Source organism: Martes martes, assembly GCF_963455335.1.
Source record: "Martes martes genome assembly, chromosome: X".
In the NCBI taxonomy this organism is placed as follows: Eukaryota; Metazoa; Chordata; class Mammalia; order Carnivora; family Mustelidae; genus Martes; species Martes martes.
In genome coordinates, this window is record NC_137897.1 from 101008866 (window position 1) to 101027244 (window position 18379).

An 18379-nucleotide genomic window follows, 5' to 3' on the forward strand; every position below is an offset into this window, starting at 1 on the left:
CCCCCATAATTTTTTTTTTCTGAATCTCTATTTATCAAGCTCCCTGACTGATGTAAAAATCAATACAGCAGAGATGGCATCAACATTTTTTTTCTTCCAAAGAAAAATACTTTTTCCAGGTAGTTCATCCTCTAGGCTGCAGACAAAACACAATTTTTAAGTCTAAGCATTAATTAGAGAGATAAAGAAATGTATCTCCCTTTGTTCAGAAGGAGAATTCTATTGAGCCTTAGACAATGAGACTGCTTAAGGGACAGACCGAGATGCTGTTTCTGCACAGAGCTTCTGTAGAAGGAAGATAAAGAGCTCACTCATGAAGGACTCTGGCTTTCTGCCACCCTCTTGCTGCTTCCTCTGGACTCCAGCAGGAAGTAGAGTCCTAAAAGTAAATAAAACGTCCACAAAGGACAAGATGAAGACTGTGACTTGAAGTCACAAACCAGAATACTCCTTTGGGATACCTAATTGCCTCAGAAAGTCTTTGTGAGTTTTTGTTCCCATTTTAGGCCCTGCTGCTTTCCCCTAACATCAGCTGACAGATTACAGTGAGCTCACAAAAAGACAGGCAACTCAAGAACCCAGCCAAGATAGGTTTCTCATAGGTACAGAAGGCTCCTTGAAGTCACACTACTAGTTTATCAGGGGCCTCAGGGTGTGTGTGGGGGGGTAGGAAATGGGTGTTCCATTTTGCCCATTCACAGACAGTTTGCTTTAAAAAGTATCCTTGGGGTGCCTGGGTGGCTCAGGCAGTTAAGTATCTGACTCTTGATCTCAGCTCAAGTCTTGATCTCAGGGTCATGAGTTCAAGACATTTAGGCCCAGCATGGAGCCTACTTTAAAAAATTAAGAAAAATAAAATTAAAAATAAAAAGTATCATTGGTAACAGGGGAGAAGCTGTATACAGCAGCACCCTCAAGACCACCTACACTGGGGATTGAATGCAGGGCTTGAGGAGAACCATATACCTCCTGACAGTGTGCCCAGTGCCTACTCCATTCAGTTCCCTGACTGTAATCCCATGCCCTTTTCCTGAAAGGAGTGGCCAGTCCACTCTACTATAGTTCCTGCTTCCTTTAGGCCATTCTCACACCTCTTACTGGATCCCAGCAGCCAAAACCTTGGCTTTTTTTTTCTTTTCTGTTTGGATTTAAGAAAAGTGTTTAATTGAGGCATAATATATATTTAAGATAATACACAAATCCTAAGTGTCCAGCAGAATGAATTTTCACAAGTTAAATGCATCCATGTAACTGATACCCAGACTAAAAACTAAAACACTAGCATCCCAAAAGCTCCAGTTCCCTTCTAATCACTATCATCCAAGGACAACAACTATGCTGACTTCTCCCAGCATAGATTAATTTCTTGTGTTTTGTGGTTTACATAAATATAAATTGAATCCTAGAGTATGTACTTGTGTCTAGTTTCTTTGCTCACTATTTTGAGGTTTTAGAGGTTTTAGAGGTTCATTCAGATAGGTCAGATATAGTTTTAGAATGTTTATTCTCATTTCTGTTAATTGTAAATTTACCCAAAGTAATATTAATTTATCCTTTCCACCACTGAGGGGAATTGTGTAGTTTCCCTATTTTTAGCTGTCACAAGTAAGGTTGCAGTAACATTATAGCACAAGCGTTTTGAGGAACATATATATGTTCTCATGGACTTTAGCTTTCCCATCTCTGCCAAGCTCAAAGCTCTCTACCTAATTCCAAATCTCACTAGATAGCAGTCGATAGGACTGATTAAACATTGTGATTTTTAATGCCAAGTATAGTAAATAGAGCTTAGAGTGGCCCCCATGTTCACACCCTGTGTAATCATCTCCCACTGAGTGTAAGCAAGACTCATGATTTGTTTCTCAATAAAAGAAAATGGCAAAGGTGATGGGCTGTCACTTCTATGATTAGGTTACATTATATTTATACACACACATGCATTATATATATATATATATATAGTTACAGTATATATAGTTATAGCTATAGGTATAATTATATAGCAATAGGGATGGGTTTGTCACTCCTGTGATCACAAGTGCATGCACACACACACACACCCATGTTATAAGAAGGCTAATAGAAAAGGCCACCTGAAAAGGAACTACAGATGGCCTCCAGTTGTTGAAAGTGGCCTGTGGTCCAGAGCCATTAAGAAAACAAACTTGAGTTAAATAACTGCAAGATAATGTCTACCAACAAAATGAATGATCTAAGAGAAATGGATTTTTTCCCAATCAGGATTTCAGTTGAGAATACAGTTGGCTGACACCTTGATTGCAGCTTTGTAAGAAACTGCACAGAAGACCTACTTAAGCCATGTCCAAACTTCAGACCTACAGAAAGTGAGAAAACAAATTTGTACTGTTTGAACTCACTAACTCTGTGGTAATTTGTGACATGATGTATTAATTTTCTTTTGCTGCTATAGGACCTCACCACAAACTTAGTACCTTCAAACAAAAATGTTTATTATCTCACAATTCTGGAGGTCAAAAGTAGTAGAATCAAGGTGTTGGCAGGGATGTTTCCTTCCGGAGGCTTTAGGGGAGAACCAGTTTCATTCCCTTTTCCAGTTTCTAGAGGCCACATATATTCCTTGGCTCATGACCCCTTCTTCTGTCTTCAACATTTTGTTGTCTCTCTGACCCCTATTTTTTTCTTTATTTTATTTTATTTTATTTTTACCATCCTTCCCTCTCTGACTCTGACCTTCCCAACTTCATCTTATCAGGAACTTTAAGATATCACTGGGCATACCCAGATAACCCAGAATTATTTCCTTATCTTGAGATCATTAATTTAATCATATCTGCAAAGTCCCTTTTGCCATGTAAAGTAACATATTCACAGGTTCTGAAGATTAGGATGTGGGCATCTTTGGGAGGCCATTATTCTGCCAACCACTTGCTGTAGTAGAAAACTAATACAACAAGTATCATGGGAACCACTCTGTTCCTAATTGCTGTTCATCTCATTACATCAAATAATAGGGCTATAGGGAATGTCCAAGCAGCAATAAGTCCTCCTCCAAAGCCTGTTTTCTCTGAAAGTTTATGTATTATTTCAATAAATCATTTAACACCTTCTGTGAATTCATTCTGGAAAATCATTGACTAAAGAGAAATATATACTTTAATGGGAAAAAAAGTATCTCTCTTTTCATGAGGTGGGGATTAGTATTTACATGGAAACACCCTTAAGAAACTTCTTTCTTGGGGCACCTGGGTGGCTCAGTGGGTTGAGCCTCTGCCTTCAGCTCAGGTCATGATCTCAGGGTCCTGGGATCGAGCCCTGCTTCGGGCTCCCTGCTCGGCAGGGATCCTGCTTCCCCCCAACCTCTCCCTGCCTGCCTTTCTGCCTACTTGTGATCTCTGTCTTTCAAATAATAAAAATAAATAAATAAGTAAATAAAACAAACAACAACAACAACAAAAAGAAACTTCTTTCTTTTTATAAGCCAATGCTTTTTGAGCTAGACAAGTTAGAGGGGTATATTGACTGTTCTGAATCTTAACATACAGCAACCTAAATGTATCAATTAAAACTATGTTTGGCTATAAGATAGAGCCCAAATCTGAAGTTTGTTTCTCTATTACATGAAATTCTGGAGGTAGGCAATCTAAAACTTGCAATTGTAGCTGTGGTCCACTAAGTATTCAAGGACTTTACATTTTAATTTTATCTTCCTTATATGAATTTCTTTGTTCTCCATTGTCAGTGTCATAACAAAATGTCATCATATTCAATCTGGATTAGTACAACAACCTGTAGGAGGTTAGCAGAGACCTTGTTTCCTATTTCTTTTGTCCTATTCCAAAACATATGATACACCCAAAATGTTATCCATACCAGTCACCTGGTTGAATTTTTACAAACTCTTTCACTACACTGCTCAGAAATATCTTGCCATGTTTGAATCTGATGAAGAGTTCCCTAATGGGCCATATCAGAAAGAACCATTACAGACCAAGTGTTCTAAAAGGAGGTAAAGTTCCAAGATGCCACAGTGTACCCACTTCTTATTTCTTCTCTTATAAACATCCAGGGTTTGTTGCTTTGTTCCATTAAGGTAATCATGTCTGGACTCCACTGAACAAGAGTTCAAAATTTTCCCTCTCCTCCAAAGAAAAGTCTATGACCACATACCTGAAGGTCATTATCCCTGAAACTAAACCATGATTTTATATGTGCAATAAGAATTATTCACTCCTCCTCCTCAGAAGCCTAATTCTGAGACAGGCATATCCTTCTTACCACCAGCAAAGGTCAGGAAAATTAAAAATTATGCCAGATGGAAATATGGATCTAAACAAAGGAATAAAGTATACTGGAAATGGCATTTATATGGGTAAATATATGGGGTTTTTTTATTAGGTTCTTCAAAACCTAATAGACTATTTAAACAAAATAACAAGGTAGTGTGAGGTTTATAACATAAACAAAAGTAAAACATGGGGAAGGAAGCAAGATGGTGGAGGTATAGGAGACTGAAATATCATTAGGCCCCAGGAGTTCAGGTAGATAGTTATCAAACCATTCTGAACACCTACAAATTCAACAGGAGATAGAAGAGAAGAAGAGAAGCAATTCTAGGAAAAGAAAATCAACCACTTTCTGAAAGGTAGGACATGCAGAGAAGTGAATTCGAAGTGATGGGAAGATAGACCGCGGAGGAAGGGGCTGGTTCCTGACAAGTGAGAGACCAGCGGAACACAAAATCAGAACTTTTAGAACTCTGCTCCACTAAGGTACACCCCTCCAGAGGATAAGTGGGGGTGCAAACCTCATGGGGACAGTGTGGTCTCAGGACCCAGAGGGTCACAGAAAGACCAGGGGTGTCTGAGTGTGACAGAGCTGCCAGGTATTGGAGCGGGGAAGCGGACTACAGACACAGAGCTGAGGAGTGTGCTTTCAGCTCTGGGTGACCTTAAACTGTGATCCGAGACAGAGTTGGGCCACTGCTCTTCGAGCAGGAAACCTACAGGTGGCAGATCCAGAGAGAACCTCTCCTTCCTTCTCCAGGAGGAGCAGTGGGGGAGCATGCAGCAGAAATCTGCTGGGTTTAGGGACTCCAAACAGGTCTGTGCACCAGAGATAGAAACACTCAGTCACAGCCCGGGTGAGCACGGAGTGCAGCCAGAGATCATGAGACAGGAGGGATTGACTGCTTTTCTCTGAGGCATGGGGCCCCAAGCTATCAGCTCCTACTGGGCTGGAAATTGGGAGGCTACAATTTTCATTCCCATCCTCCAAAGCTCTACAGAAAGCATTCAGGGAACAAAAGCTATTGAGAATGAACCCGAGCAGATTACTTAGCCTGGCCCCTGGCAAGGGTGATGCAATTCCGCCTCGGGCAAAAACATTTGATACTCACTGCGATAGGACCCTCCTGCAGAAGATCAGCAAGAACATCCAGCCAAGACAAAGTTCACCGATCAATGAGAGCTGTGGAACTCGAGCTGGGGAAAGCAACATAGAATTAATGGCTTCTTTCCCATGATCCCTTAGTCTTACAAAGTTAAATTTTTTTAATTTTATTTTACTCTTACTCTGTTTTTTTTAACTTTTCCTCTTTCTCTTTGTAATGTTTTTAAACTATTTTGTCTTATCAATACACTTTTTAAAAAATATTTTTAAATTTTCCATGTCATAGACATTATAAACGTCATTGTATTTAACCTTATTTTTTGTATACATATAGGTTTTTCTTTCTTTAAAATTTTGGGATACAATTTCTTCTAATAGATCAAGATATACCCTAAATCTAGCACATGGCTTTGTTCTAGTCTCCAACCTGATCACATTCTCTCCTCTTTTTTTTTCCAACCAACTTATCTTATCAATTCCTTTTTAGAATCTTTCTTAATTTTCATCTTTACAGTCATATTCCATTCCTTCATTGTGTTGACCCTAATTTTTGTAAATATATGTTTTCCTTTCTTTAAAATTTTGTGAGGTAGGTTCTTCTAAGAGACCAGAATACACCCAAAATCAAGTGGGTGGCTCTGTTCTATTCACCAGCCATATATATAGATATATATAGATATATATACACTATATCTATATATATAGATAGATATACACAGAAAAATATACACTAACCAAACCAGAAGAGACGGAAACTGGAAGAAGAAAGGGGAAACATTTTATAAAACATTATATATATATATGACAGGTGAATACATATATAGATATATATAGATATATATATCTATATATCTATATATATTCTATATGTATCTATATTTATCTATATCTATATAGATAGATAGATAGATATTTATTTTCTGGGGCTTTTACCACGCCTTTATTATTTGGTTCTCTCATCCATCTATTCTTATCTGGATAAAATGACAAGGTGGAAAAACTCATCACAAAAAAGAACAAGAGGCAGTACCGACAGCTAGGGACCTAATTAATATGGACATTAGTAACAAGTCACAACTACAGTTCAGAATGATGATTATCAAGGTACTAGCTGTGCTCAAAGAAAGCATGAAGAATTAAAGAATCCCTTTCTGAAGAAATAAAATCCCTTTCTGGGGAAATAAAAGAACTAAAATCTAACCCAGTTGAAATGAAAAAAAAAAAAACTATTAATGAGTTGCAATCAAAAGTGGAGGCTCTTAGTCCTAGGATAAATGAGGCAGAAGCAAATTAGTGATATAGAAGACCAAATGATGGAGAATAAAGAAGCTGACAAAAAGAGGGACAAACAAATATTGGACCAGGAGGGGAGAATTCAAAAGATAAGTGATACCATAAGACAACACAATATTAGAATAGCTAGGATCCCAGAAGAAGAAGAAAGAGAGAGAGGGGCAGAAGGAATATAGGAGAAAATTATAGTAGAGAATTCCCCTAATATGGCAAAGATAACAAGCATCAAAATCCAACACGCACCAATAAGTGAAACCATATACTTGACTTTCTCTGTTTGACTTATTTCACTCAGCATAATCTCTTCCAGTCCTGTCCATGTTGCTACAAAAGTTGGGTATTCGTCCTTTCTGATGGAGGCATAATACTCCATAGTGTATATGGACCACATCTTCCTTATCCATTCATCCGTTGAAGGGCATCTTGGTTCTTTCCACAGTTTGGCGACCGTGGCCATTGCTGCTATAAACATTGGGGTACAGATGGCCCTTCTTTTCACTACATCTGTATCTTTGGGGTAAATACCCAGCAGTGCAATTGCAGGGTCATAGGGAAGATCTATTTTTAATTTCCTGAGGAATCTCCACACTGTTCTCCAAAGTGGCTGCACCAGTTTGCATTCCCACCAACAGTGTAAGAGGGTTCCCCTTTCTCCACATCCTCTCCAACAAGGTTTCACTTATTGGTGGAGCATAACAAATAATATAGAGGACAAGGGTAGATGGAGAGGAGAAGGGAGTTGAGGGAAATTGGAAGGGGAGGTGAACCATGAGAGACTATGGACTCTGAAAAACAACCTGAGGGTTTTGAAGGGGCGGGGTGGGAGGGTGGGGGAACCAGGTGGTGGGTATTAGGGAGGGCACAGATTGCATGGAGCACTGGGTGTGGTGAAAAAACAATGAATACTGTTACGCTGAAAATAAATAAAAAATTAAAAAAAAAAATCCAACACGCAGAGAGAACATCCCTTAAAATCAATAAAGATAGGTCTACACCCCATCATCTAATGGTAAAACTTACAAGTCTTAGTGACAAAGAGAAAATCCTGAAAGTAGCTTGGGAAAAGAGGTTTATAACATACAATGGTAGAAATATTAGATTGGCATAGACCTATTCACAGAGACCTGGCAGGCCAGAAAGGACTGGCATGATATATTCAGAGCACCAAATGAGAAAACTATACTAAAACTATACAAAAACTATACTATACTAGTCAATAATACTATAATTAGTTAGGCAGCCATTGAAAATTGAAGGAGAGATAAAAAGCTTCCAGGACAAACAAAAACTAAAAGAATGTGGGATCACCAAGCCAGCCCTACAGGAAATATTGAAAGGGGTCCTCTAAGCAAAGACAAAGCCTAAAAGTGATGGACCAGAAGGAACAGAGACAATATACAGTAACAGTCACCTTACAGACAATATACTGGCACTAAATTCATATCATTCAATAGTTGCCCTGCATGGAAATAGACTAAATGTCCCAATCAAAAGACACAGAGTATCAGAATGCATTAAAACACACACACACACACACACACACACACACACACACAACCCATCAATATGTTGTCTACAAGATAATCATTTTAGACCCAAAGACACCTCCAGATTGAAAGTGAGGGGGTGGAAAATCATTTACCATGCTAATGGACATCAAAAGAAAGCTGGTGTGGTAATCTTTATATCAGGTAAGCTACATTTTAAACAAAAGACTATAATAAGAGATGAGGAAGGACACTATCTCATACCTAAAGTGTCTGTCCATCAGGCAGATGTAACAATTTTAAACATCTATGCCCCTAACGTGGGAGCAGCCAATTATGGAAACCAAGTAATAAAATCAAAGACACACATAACAATAATACAATAATAGTAGGGGACTTCAACACCCACCTCACTGAAAAGGACAGATCATCAAGCAAAAAATCATCAAGATAATAAAGGCTTTAAATGACACACTGGATGAGAGGGATATCACAGATATATTCAGAACATTCCATTCCAAAACAATATAATACACATTCTTCTCTAGGGCACATGGAACATTCTCCAGAATAGATCACATCCTGGGTCATAAATCAGGTCTCCACTCATACCAAAAGACTGGGATCATGCCTTGCATATTTTCAGACCACAATGCTCTGAAACTAGAACTCAATCAAAAGAGGAAAGTTGGAAAGAACTCAAATACATGGAGGCTAAAGAGCATCCTACTCATGAATGAGTGGGTCAACCAGGAAATTAAAGAAGAATTTAAAAAATACATGGAAACAAATGAAAATGAAAACAACAACTGTTCAAAATCTTTGGGACACAGCAAAGGTGGTCCTGAGAGGAAAGTATATAGTGATACAAGCCTTAGTCAAGAAAGAAGAAAGGTCTCAAGTATACAACCTAACCCTACACCTAAAGGAGCTGGAGAAAGAACAGCAATGAAAGCCTAACCCCAACAGGAGAAGAGAAATAATAAAGATCAGAGCAGAGATCAAAGAAGTAGAAACCAAAGAATACTAGAACAAATCAACAAAACTAGGAGTTGGTTCTTTTAAAGAATTAATAAGACTGATAAACCCCTGGCCAGACTTATCAAAAAGAAAAGGGAAAGGACCCAAATTAATGAAATCATGAATGAAAGAGGAGAGATCACAACCAACACCAAAGAAATACAATTTTAAGAACATACTACGAGCAACTATACGCCAACAAATTTGACAATCTGGATGAAATGGATGCATTCCTAGAGCCATAAACTACCAAAACGGAACCAGAAAGAAATAGTAAAGCTGAACAGGCCCATAACCAGTAAGGAGATTGATGCAGTCATCAAAAATCTCCCAACAAACAAGAGCCCAGGGCCAGACGACTTCCCAGGGGAATTCTACCAAACACTCAAAGAAGAATTAATTCCTGTTCTCCAGAAACTGTTCCAAAAAATAGAAATGGGAGGAAAACTTCCAAACTCATTTTATGAGGCCAGCATTACCCTGATCCCAAAACAAGACAAAGATCCCATCAAAAAATAGAATTACAGACCATTATCCTTGATGAACATGGACACAAAACTTCTCACCAAAATACTAGCCAACAGGATCCAACAGTACTTTAAAAGGATTATTCATCACGACCAAGTGGGATTTTTTCCTGGGCTGCAAGGTTGGTTCAACATCTGCAAATCAATCAATATGATACAATACATTAATGAAAGAAAGAACAAGAACCATAGGATACTCTCAGTAGATGCTGAAAAAGCATTTGACAAAGTAGAGCATCCTTTCTTAGTGAAGGGACAGAGGGTATATACCTCAATATCATCAAAGCCATCTATGAAACACCCACAGAGAGTATCATTCTCAATGTGGAAAATCTGAGAGCTTTTCCCCTAAGGTCAGGAACACAGCAGAGATATCCACTATCACCACTGCTATTCAACATAGCACTAGAAGTCCCACCCTTGGCAATCACACAACAAAAAGAAATAAAAGACATCCAAATCAACAAAGAAGAAGTCAAACTCTCATTCTTTGCAGATAATATGATACTTTATGTGGAAAACCCAAAAGGCTCTACTCCAAAAATGCCAGAACTCATACCAGAATTCAGTAAAATGTCAGGATATAAAATCAATACACAGAAATCAGTTGCATTTCTATACACCAACAGCAAGACAGAAGAAAGAGAAGAGTCAATCCCGTTTACAATTGCACTCAAAACCATAAGACACCTAGGAATAAACTTAACCAAAGAGGCAAAGAATCTATACTCAGAAAACTATAAAGTACTCATGAAAGAAATTGAGGAAGACACAAAGAAATGGAAAGATGTTCCATGCTCCTGGATTGGAAGAAAAAATATTGTGACAATGTCTATGCTACCTAAAGCAATCTACACATTTAATGCAATCCCTATCAAAATACCAGCATTTTTTATCAAAGAAATGGAACAAATGATCCTAAAATTTATATGGAACCAGAAAAGACCTCGAATAGCCAAAGGAATATTGAAAAAGAAAGCCAACGTTGGTGGCATCACAATTCCAGACTTCAAGCTCTATTATAAAGCTGTCATCATCAAGACAGTATGGTACTGGCACAAAAACAGACACAGAGATCAATGGAACAGATTAGAGAGCCCAGAAATAGACCCTCAACTCTATGGTCAACTAATCTTCAACAAAACAGGAAAGAATGTCCAATGGAAAAAAGACACTCTTCTCAACAAATGGTGTTGGGAAAATTGGACAGCCACATGCAGAAAAATGAAACTGGATCATTTCCTTACACCACACATGAAAATAGACTCAAAGGGGATGAAAGACCTCAACGTGAGAAAGGAATCCATCGAAATCCTTGAGGAGAACACAGGCAGCAACCTCTTCATCCTCAGCCACAGCAACTTCTTCCTAGGAACATCGCCAAAGGCAACAGAAGCAAGGGCAAAAATGAACTACTGGGACTTCATCAAGATCAAAAGCTTTTGCACAGCAAAGGAAACAGTCAAAAAACCAAAGACAACTGACAGAATGAGAGAAGATATTTGCAAACGACATATCAGATAAAGGACTAGTATCCAAAATCTTTAAAGAACTTACCAAACTCAACACCCAAGGAACAAATAGTGCACTCAAGAAATGGGCAGAAGACATGAACAGACATTTCTGCAAAGAAGACATCCAATGGTCAACAGACACATGAAACAGTACTCCACATCACTTGGCATCAGGGAAATATGAATCAAAACCGCAATGAGATACCACCTCACACCAGTCAGAATGGCTAAAATTAACAAGTCAGGAAATGACAGATGCTGGCGAGGATGCGGAGAAAGGGGAACCCTCCTACACTGTTGGTGGGAATGCAAGCTGGTGCAACCACTCTGGAAAACAGCATGGAGGTTCCTTAAAAAGGTAAAAATAGAGCTACCTTATGACCCAGCAATCACACTACTGGGTATTTACCCTAAAGATAGAAATGTAGTGATCTCAAGGGGCACATGCACCTGAATGTTTATAGCAGCAATGTCCACAATAGCTAAACTGTGGACAGAACCTAGATGTCCATCAACAGATGAATGGATAAAGAAGAAGTGGTATATATATATATATACAATGGAATACTATGCAGCCATCAAAAGAAATGAAATCTTGGGGCGCCTGGGTGGCTCAGTGGGTTAAAGCCTCTGCCTTCGGCTCAGGTCATGATCCCAGGGTCCTGGGATCAAGCCCCGCATCGGGCTCTCTGCTCAGCGGGGAGACTGCTTCCTCCTCTCTCTCTCTGCCTGCCTCTCTGCCTGCTTGTGATCTCTGTCTGTCAAATAAATAAAGTCTTTTAAAAAAAAAAGAAATGAAATCTTGCCATTTGCAACTACATGAATGGAACTTTATGGTATTATGGTGAGCAAAATAAGTCAATCAGAGAAAGACCATTATCATATGACCTCTGTGGTTGAGGAATTTGAGAGGCAGGGTGGGGGGTTGTGGGAAGTAGAGAAGGAAAAAATGAAACAAGATGGGATAGGGAGAGAGACAACCCATAAGAGAATCTTAATCTCACAAAATAAACTGAGGTTTGCTGGGATAGCATGTCTGGGTTATGGGAGGGTATGTGCTATGGTGAATGCTGCAAAATATGTAAGCCTGATGATACACAGACCTGTACCCCTGTGGCAAATAATACATCATATGTTAATAAAAATAAATAAATATGTATATACATACAGAATAAATGAGTGAATGAATGAATGAATGAATGAATGAAAAAATAGGTAATAACCACACAAACATTTCCCTTGGGTTGGTAATACAGTATGTTTCTTTTCTATTCAAAATGAAGTTATAATAAAATATGATAAAAAAATGAAAAGCATATATAGCTATATACAGAAGAATGAAACTTGACCATTCTCTTACACCATACACAAAGATAAACTCAAAATGGATGAAAGACCTCAGTGTCATACAGGAATCCATCAAAATCCTAGAGGAGAACATAGGTGGTAACCTCTTCGACATAGGCCACAGCAATTTCTTTCAGGACACGTCTCCAACGACAAGGGATACAAAAGCAAAAATGAACTTTTGGGTTTTCATCAAAACAAAGTGTTTCTGGGGGCGCCTGGGTGGCTCAGTGGGTTAAGCCGCTGCCTTCGGCTCAGGTCATGATCTCAGGGTCCTGGGATCGAGTCCCGCATTGGGCTCTCTGCTCAGCAGGGAGCCTGCTTCCCTCTCTCCCTCTCTCTCTGCCTGCCTCTCTGTCTACTGTGATCTCTCTCTGTCAAATAAATAAATAAAATCTTTAAAAAAAAAAACAAAGTGTTTCTGAACAGCAAAGGAAACAGTCAACACAACAAAGAGGAAACCCACAGAACGAGAGAAGATATTTGCAAATGACATTCAGATAAAGGACTGGTATTCAAGATCTATAAAGATCTTCTCAAACTCAACACCCCCCAAAAAACAAATAATCAAGTCAAAAAATGGGCAGAAGACATGAACAGACACTTCCCCAAAGACGACATACAAATGGCTAACAGACACATGAAAAAATGTTCAACATCATTAGCCATCAGGAATTCAAATCAACACCACGTTGCAATATTTCCTTAGACCAGTTACAGGCATCCTTTCTTGATCAAAACTCTTCGAAGTGAAGGGACAAAGATTATCAAGACAGGAAACAACAAATATTAGAGAGGTAGTGGAGAAAGGGGAACCCTCTTTCACTGTGGGAAATGCAAGTTGGTACAGCCACTTTGGAAAACAGTGTGGAAGTTCCTCAAAAACGTAAAAATAGAACTACCCTATGACCCAGCAATTGCACTACTAGGTATTTACCCCAAAGTTACAGATGTAGTGAAAAGAAGGATCACCTGCACACTAATATTCATAGTAGCAAAATCCACAATAGCCAAACTGTGGAAAGAGCTGAGATGCCCGTCAACAGAGAATGGCTAAAGAAGATGTGGTCCATATACACAATGGAATATTACTTAGCCATCAGAAAGGATGAATACCCACCATTTACATCAATGTTGATGGAACTGGAGGAGATTATCCTAAGTGAAATAAGTCAAGCAGAGAAAGACAATTATCATATGGTTTCACTTATATGTGGGACATAAAGAAGAGCGTGGAGGACTTAGGACAAGGAAGGGAAAAATGAAGGGGGGGGAATCAGTAGGGGAGATGAACCATGAGAGACTACAGACTCCAGGAAACAAACTGAGGGTTGAGGGAGAGGGGTGAGGGGAATGGGTTAACCCAGTGATTGGTATTAAGGAGGGCACATATTGCATGGAGCTCTGGGTGTTATATGCAAACAATGAATCATGGAACACTACATCAAAAACAAATTATGTACTATATGGTGACTAACACAATATAATAAATAAAAAGAAAAAAGTAAAATGTATGCCAATAAAAGTACAAATGTAAGAATACGTGAAATAGAAATAAAATATTGAAAAGTTCTCATACCCTATATGAAGTGATATAACTTGAAGGTACACTGTGGTTAAAAATATTTGCTATAAATTCAAAAGTAACCTGGGGTGCCTGGGTGGCTCAGTGGGTTAAAGCCTCTGCCTTTGGCTCAGGTTATGATCCCAGGGTCCTGAGATAGAGCCCCGCATTGGGCTCTCTGCTCGGCAGGGAGCCTGCTTCCTCCTCTCGCTCTGCTTGCCTCTCAGCCTACTTGTGATCTCAGTCTGTCAAATGAATAAATAAAATCTTTAAAAAAAAAAGTAACCACCAAGCGGAAAAAAAAAAAGAGTTATAGCTAATAAGCTACCAAAGGAAAGAAAAACAGAATTATAAAAATATTTAATTCTACCAAACTTTCAAAGAAGAAATAACACCTATTCTCCTGAAGCTGTTTCAAAAAATTGAAGCAGAAGGAAATCTTCCAGACTCTTTTTATGAAGCCAGCATTACCCTGATCCCCAAACCAGGCAAAGACCACACCCAAAAGGAGAATTTCAGACCAATATCACTGATGAATATGGATGCTAAGATTCTCAGCAAGATCGTAGCAAACAGGATCTAACAGCACATTAAAGAGATTACCATGACCAGGTGGGATTCATCCCTGGGTTACAAGGATGGTTCAACATTCGCAAATCAATCAATGTGATAGAACAAATCAATAAGAGAAGAGAGAAGAACCTCATGATCCTCTCAATTGATGCAGAAAAAGCATTTGACAAGATCCAGGATCTGTTCCTGATTAAAATGCATCAAAGTATAGGGATAGAGGGAATATTCCTGAACTTCATAAAATCTATCTATGAAAGACCCACAGCAAATATCATCCTCAATGGGAAAAAGCTCACAGACTTCCCGTTGAGATCAGGAACACGACAAGGATGCCCACTCTCACCACTCTTGCTCAACATAGTATTAGAAGTCCTAGCAACAGCAAATCAGACAACAAAGAGAAATAAAAGGTATCCAAATTGGCAATGAAGAAGTCAAACTTTCTCTCTTCGCAGATGACGTGATTCTTTATATGGAAAATCCAAAAGACTCCTCCCCTAAACTACTAGAACTCATACAGCAATTCAGTAACGTGGCAGAATACAAAGTCAATGTACAGAAATCAGGGGCTTTCTTATACACTAACAATGAAAACACAGAAAGGGAAATTAGAGAATGGATTCATTTACTATAGCACCAAGAACCATAAGATACCTGGGAATAAACCTAACCAAAGAGGTAAAGGATCTGTACTCGAGGAACTACAGAACACTCATGAAAGAAATTGAAGAAGACACAGAAAGGGTGGAAGAGCATTCCATGCTCATGGATTGGAAGAATAAACATTATTAAAATGTCTATACTGCCTAGAGCAATCCATACTTTTAATGCCATTCCGATCAAAATTCCACCGCTATTTTTCAAAGAGCTGGAGCAAATAATCCTAAAATTTGTATGGAATCAGAAGAGACCCTGAATTGCTAAGGAAATGTTGAAAAACAAAAATAAAACTGGCTGCATCATGTTACCTGATTTCAAGCTTTACTACAAAGCTGTGATCACCAAGACAGCATGGTACTGGCATAAAAACAGACACACAGACCAGTGGAACAGAGTAGAGTGCCCAGATATGGACCCTCAACTCTATGGTCAAAGAATCTTCAACAAAGCAGGAAAAAATATCCAGTGGGAAAAAGACAGTCTCTTCAATAAATGGTGCTGGGAAAACTGGACAGCTATATGTAGAAGAATGAAACTCAGCCATTCTCTTACACCATACACAAAGATCAACTCAAAATGGATAAAAGACCTCAACGTGAGGCAGGAATCCATCAGAATCCTAGAGGAGAACATAGGCAGTAACCTCTTTGATATCGGCCACAGCAACTTCTTTCAAGATATGTCTCCAAAGGCAAAGGAAACAAAAGCAAAAATGAACTTTTGGGACTTCATCAAGATCAATAGCTTCTGCACAGCAAAGAAAACAGTCAACAAAACAAAGAGTTTGAGAACTTCTCAAACTCAACACACACAAAACAGATGATCATATCAAAAAATGGGCAGAAGATATGAACAGACACTTCTCCAATGAAGACATACAAATGGCTATCAGACACATGAAAAAATGTTCATCATCACTGGCCATCAGGGAGTTTCAAATTAAAACCACATTGCGATACCACCTTACACCAGTGAGAATGACCAAAATTAGCAAGACAGGAAACAACGTGTGTTGGAGAGGATGTGGAGAAAGGGGAACCCTCTTACACTGTTGGTGGGAATGCAAGTTGGTGCAGCCACTTTGGAGAACAGTGTGGAGATTCCTCAAGAAATTAAAAATAGAGCTTCCCTAGGACCCTGCAGTTGCACTACTGGGTATTTACCCCAAAGATACAGATGTAGTGAAAAGAAGGGTCATCTGTACCCCAATGTTTATAGCAGCAATGGCCACGGCCGCCAAACTGTGGAAAGAACCAAGATGCCCTTCAATGGACGAATGGATAAGGAAGATGTAGTCCATATACACTATGGAGTATTATGCCTCCATCAGAAAGGATGAATACCCAACTTCTGTAGCAACATGGATGGGACTGGAAGAGATTACGCTGAGTGAAATAAGTCAAGCAGAGAGAGTCAATTATCATATGGTTTCACTTATTTGTGGAGCATAACAAATAACATGGAGGACATGGGGAGATGGAGAGAAGGGAGTTGAGGGAAATTGGAAGGGGAGGTGAACCAGGAGAGACTATGGACTCTGAAAAACAACCTGAGGATTTTGAAGGGGCAGAGGGTGGGAGGTTGGGGGAGCCAGGTGGTGGGTATTAAGGAGGGCACGTATTGCATGGAGCACTGGCTGTGGTGCTAAAACAATGAATACTGTTACGCTGAAAAGAAATTTTAAAAAATTTTTAATTTAATATTTAATATTTATAAATATTTAATATTTAAATATTTAATCCAATATAAGGTAGAAAAAGAGGAAAGGGGAACAGAGAACAGACGGGCAAATAGAAAACAAATAGCAAGATGATAAAATTGAACCTAATCATATCATTGGTCACATTATATGTAAATGGTCTAAATACCTGAATCTAAAGGCCAAGATCATCAGAATAGAAAAGCAAGATCCAACACTACATGCTGCCTATAAGAAATACATAAATATATGCCTATGTTTAGGTAAATAGGCAGGTTAAAAGTAAAAGGATAGAAAGCATATATCACATTAACATTAATCAAAAGAAAGTTGAGTATCAATATTACTATCAGGAAAATTAGATTTCAGAATATTATCAGGAATAAAGAAACCTATTTCATAATGAAAAAAGGGTCAATTCATTAAGATGACATAAAAACCCTAAACATTTATGCCCCTAATAATGTAACTCCAATACACATGAAACAAAGACTGAAAAAACTGCAAGGAAAAACAGATAAATTCACAATTATAGTTGGAGATTTCAACATCCCTCTCTCAACTGATAAAATGAATTAATTAGGCAGAAAATCATGATATAAAATATTTTAAGAACATTGCCAAGCAACTTTACCTAATTGATTCTTATAAAGCACTCCACTCAATGGCAGAATACAAACTATTTTTAGGTACACATAGAACATTACCAAGACAACCATATTATGGACCATAAAACAAATCTTGATGAATTTCAAAAGATTCAAGTCATAAAAATTATATTCTTTGTTCACAATGGAATTAAATTATAAATAAGCAACAGAAAGTATCTGGAAAATCCCTAATATCTGGAAAGTAAATACTACACTCCTATATAACCCATGGGTCAAAGAAGAATTCAAAAGGGAAATCAGAAAGTCTTTTTAACCAAATGAAAATACAACCTAACCATGGTTGGGGTTACCACCAAAGTAGTACTTAAAGGGAAATATATAACACTAAATGCCTATTTTAGAAGAAAGATCTCAAATCAATGACCTCAGTTTTTACCTTAAGAAGCCAGAAGAGGAGCACATAAAACCCAAAACAAGGAAAAGAAAGAAAAAACAATCAGAACAGGGAGGACAGGGCAGGAGGAATTACAAAGGGGCATAAGTAAACTTTTGGAAGTATTGAATATGCTCATCATCTTGATTGTGGTAATGGTTTCACAGATATATAAATATAACACAATTTATCAAATAGTACACTTTAAATTGTGCAGTCTTACTATGTATGTCAAGTATACCTCAACAAACCAGTTTTTTAATGTAATCCAGATAGTATAG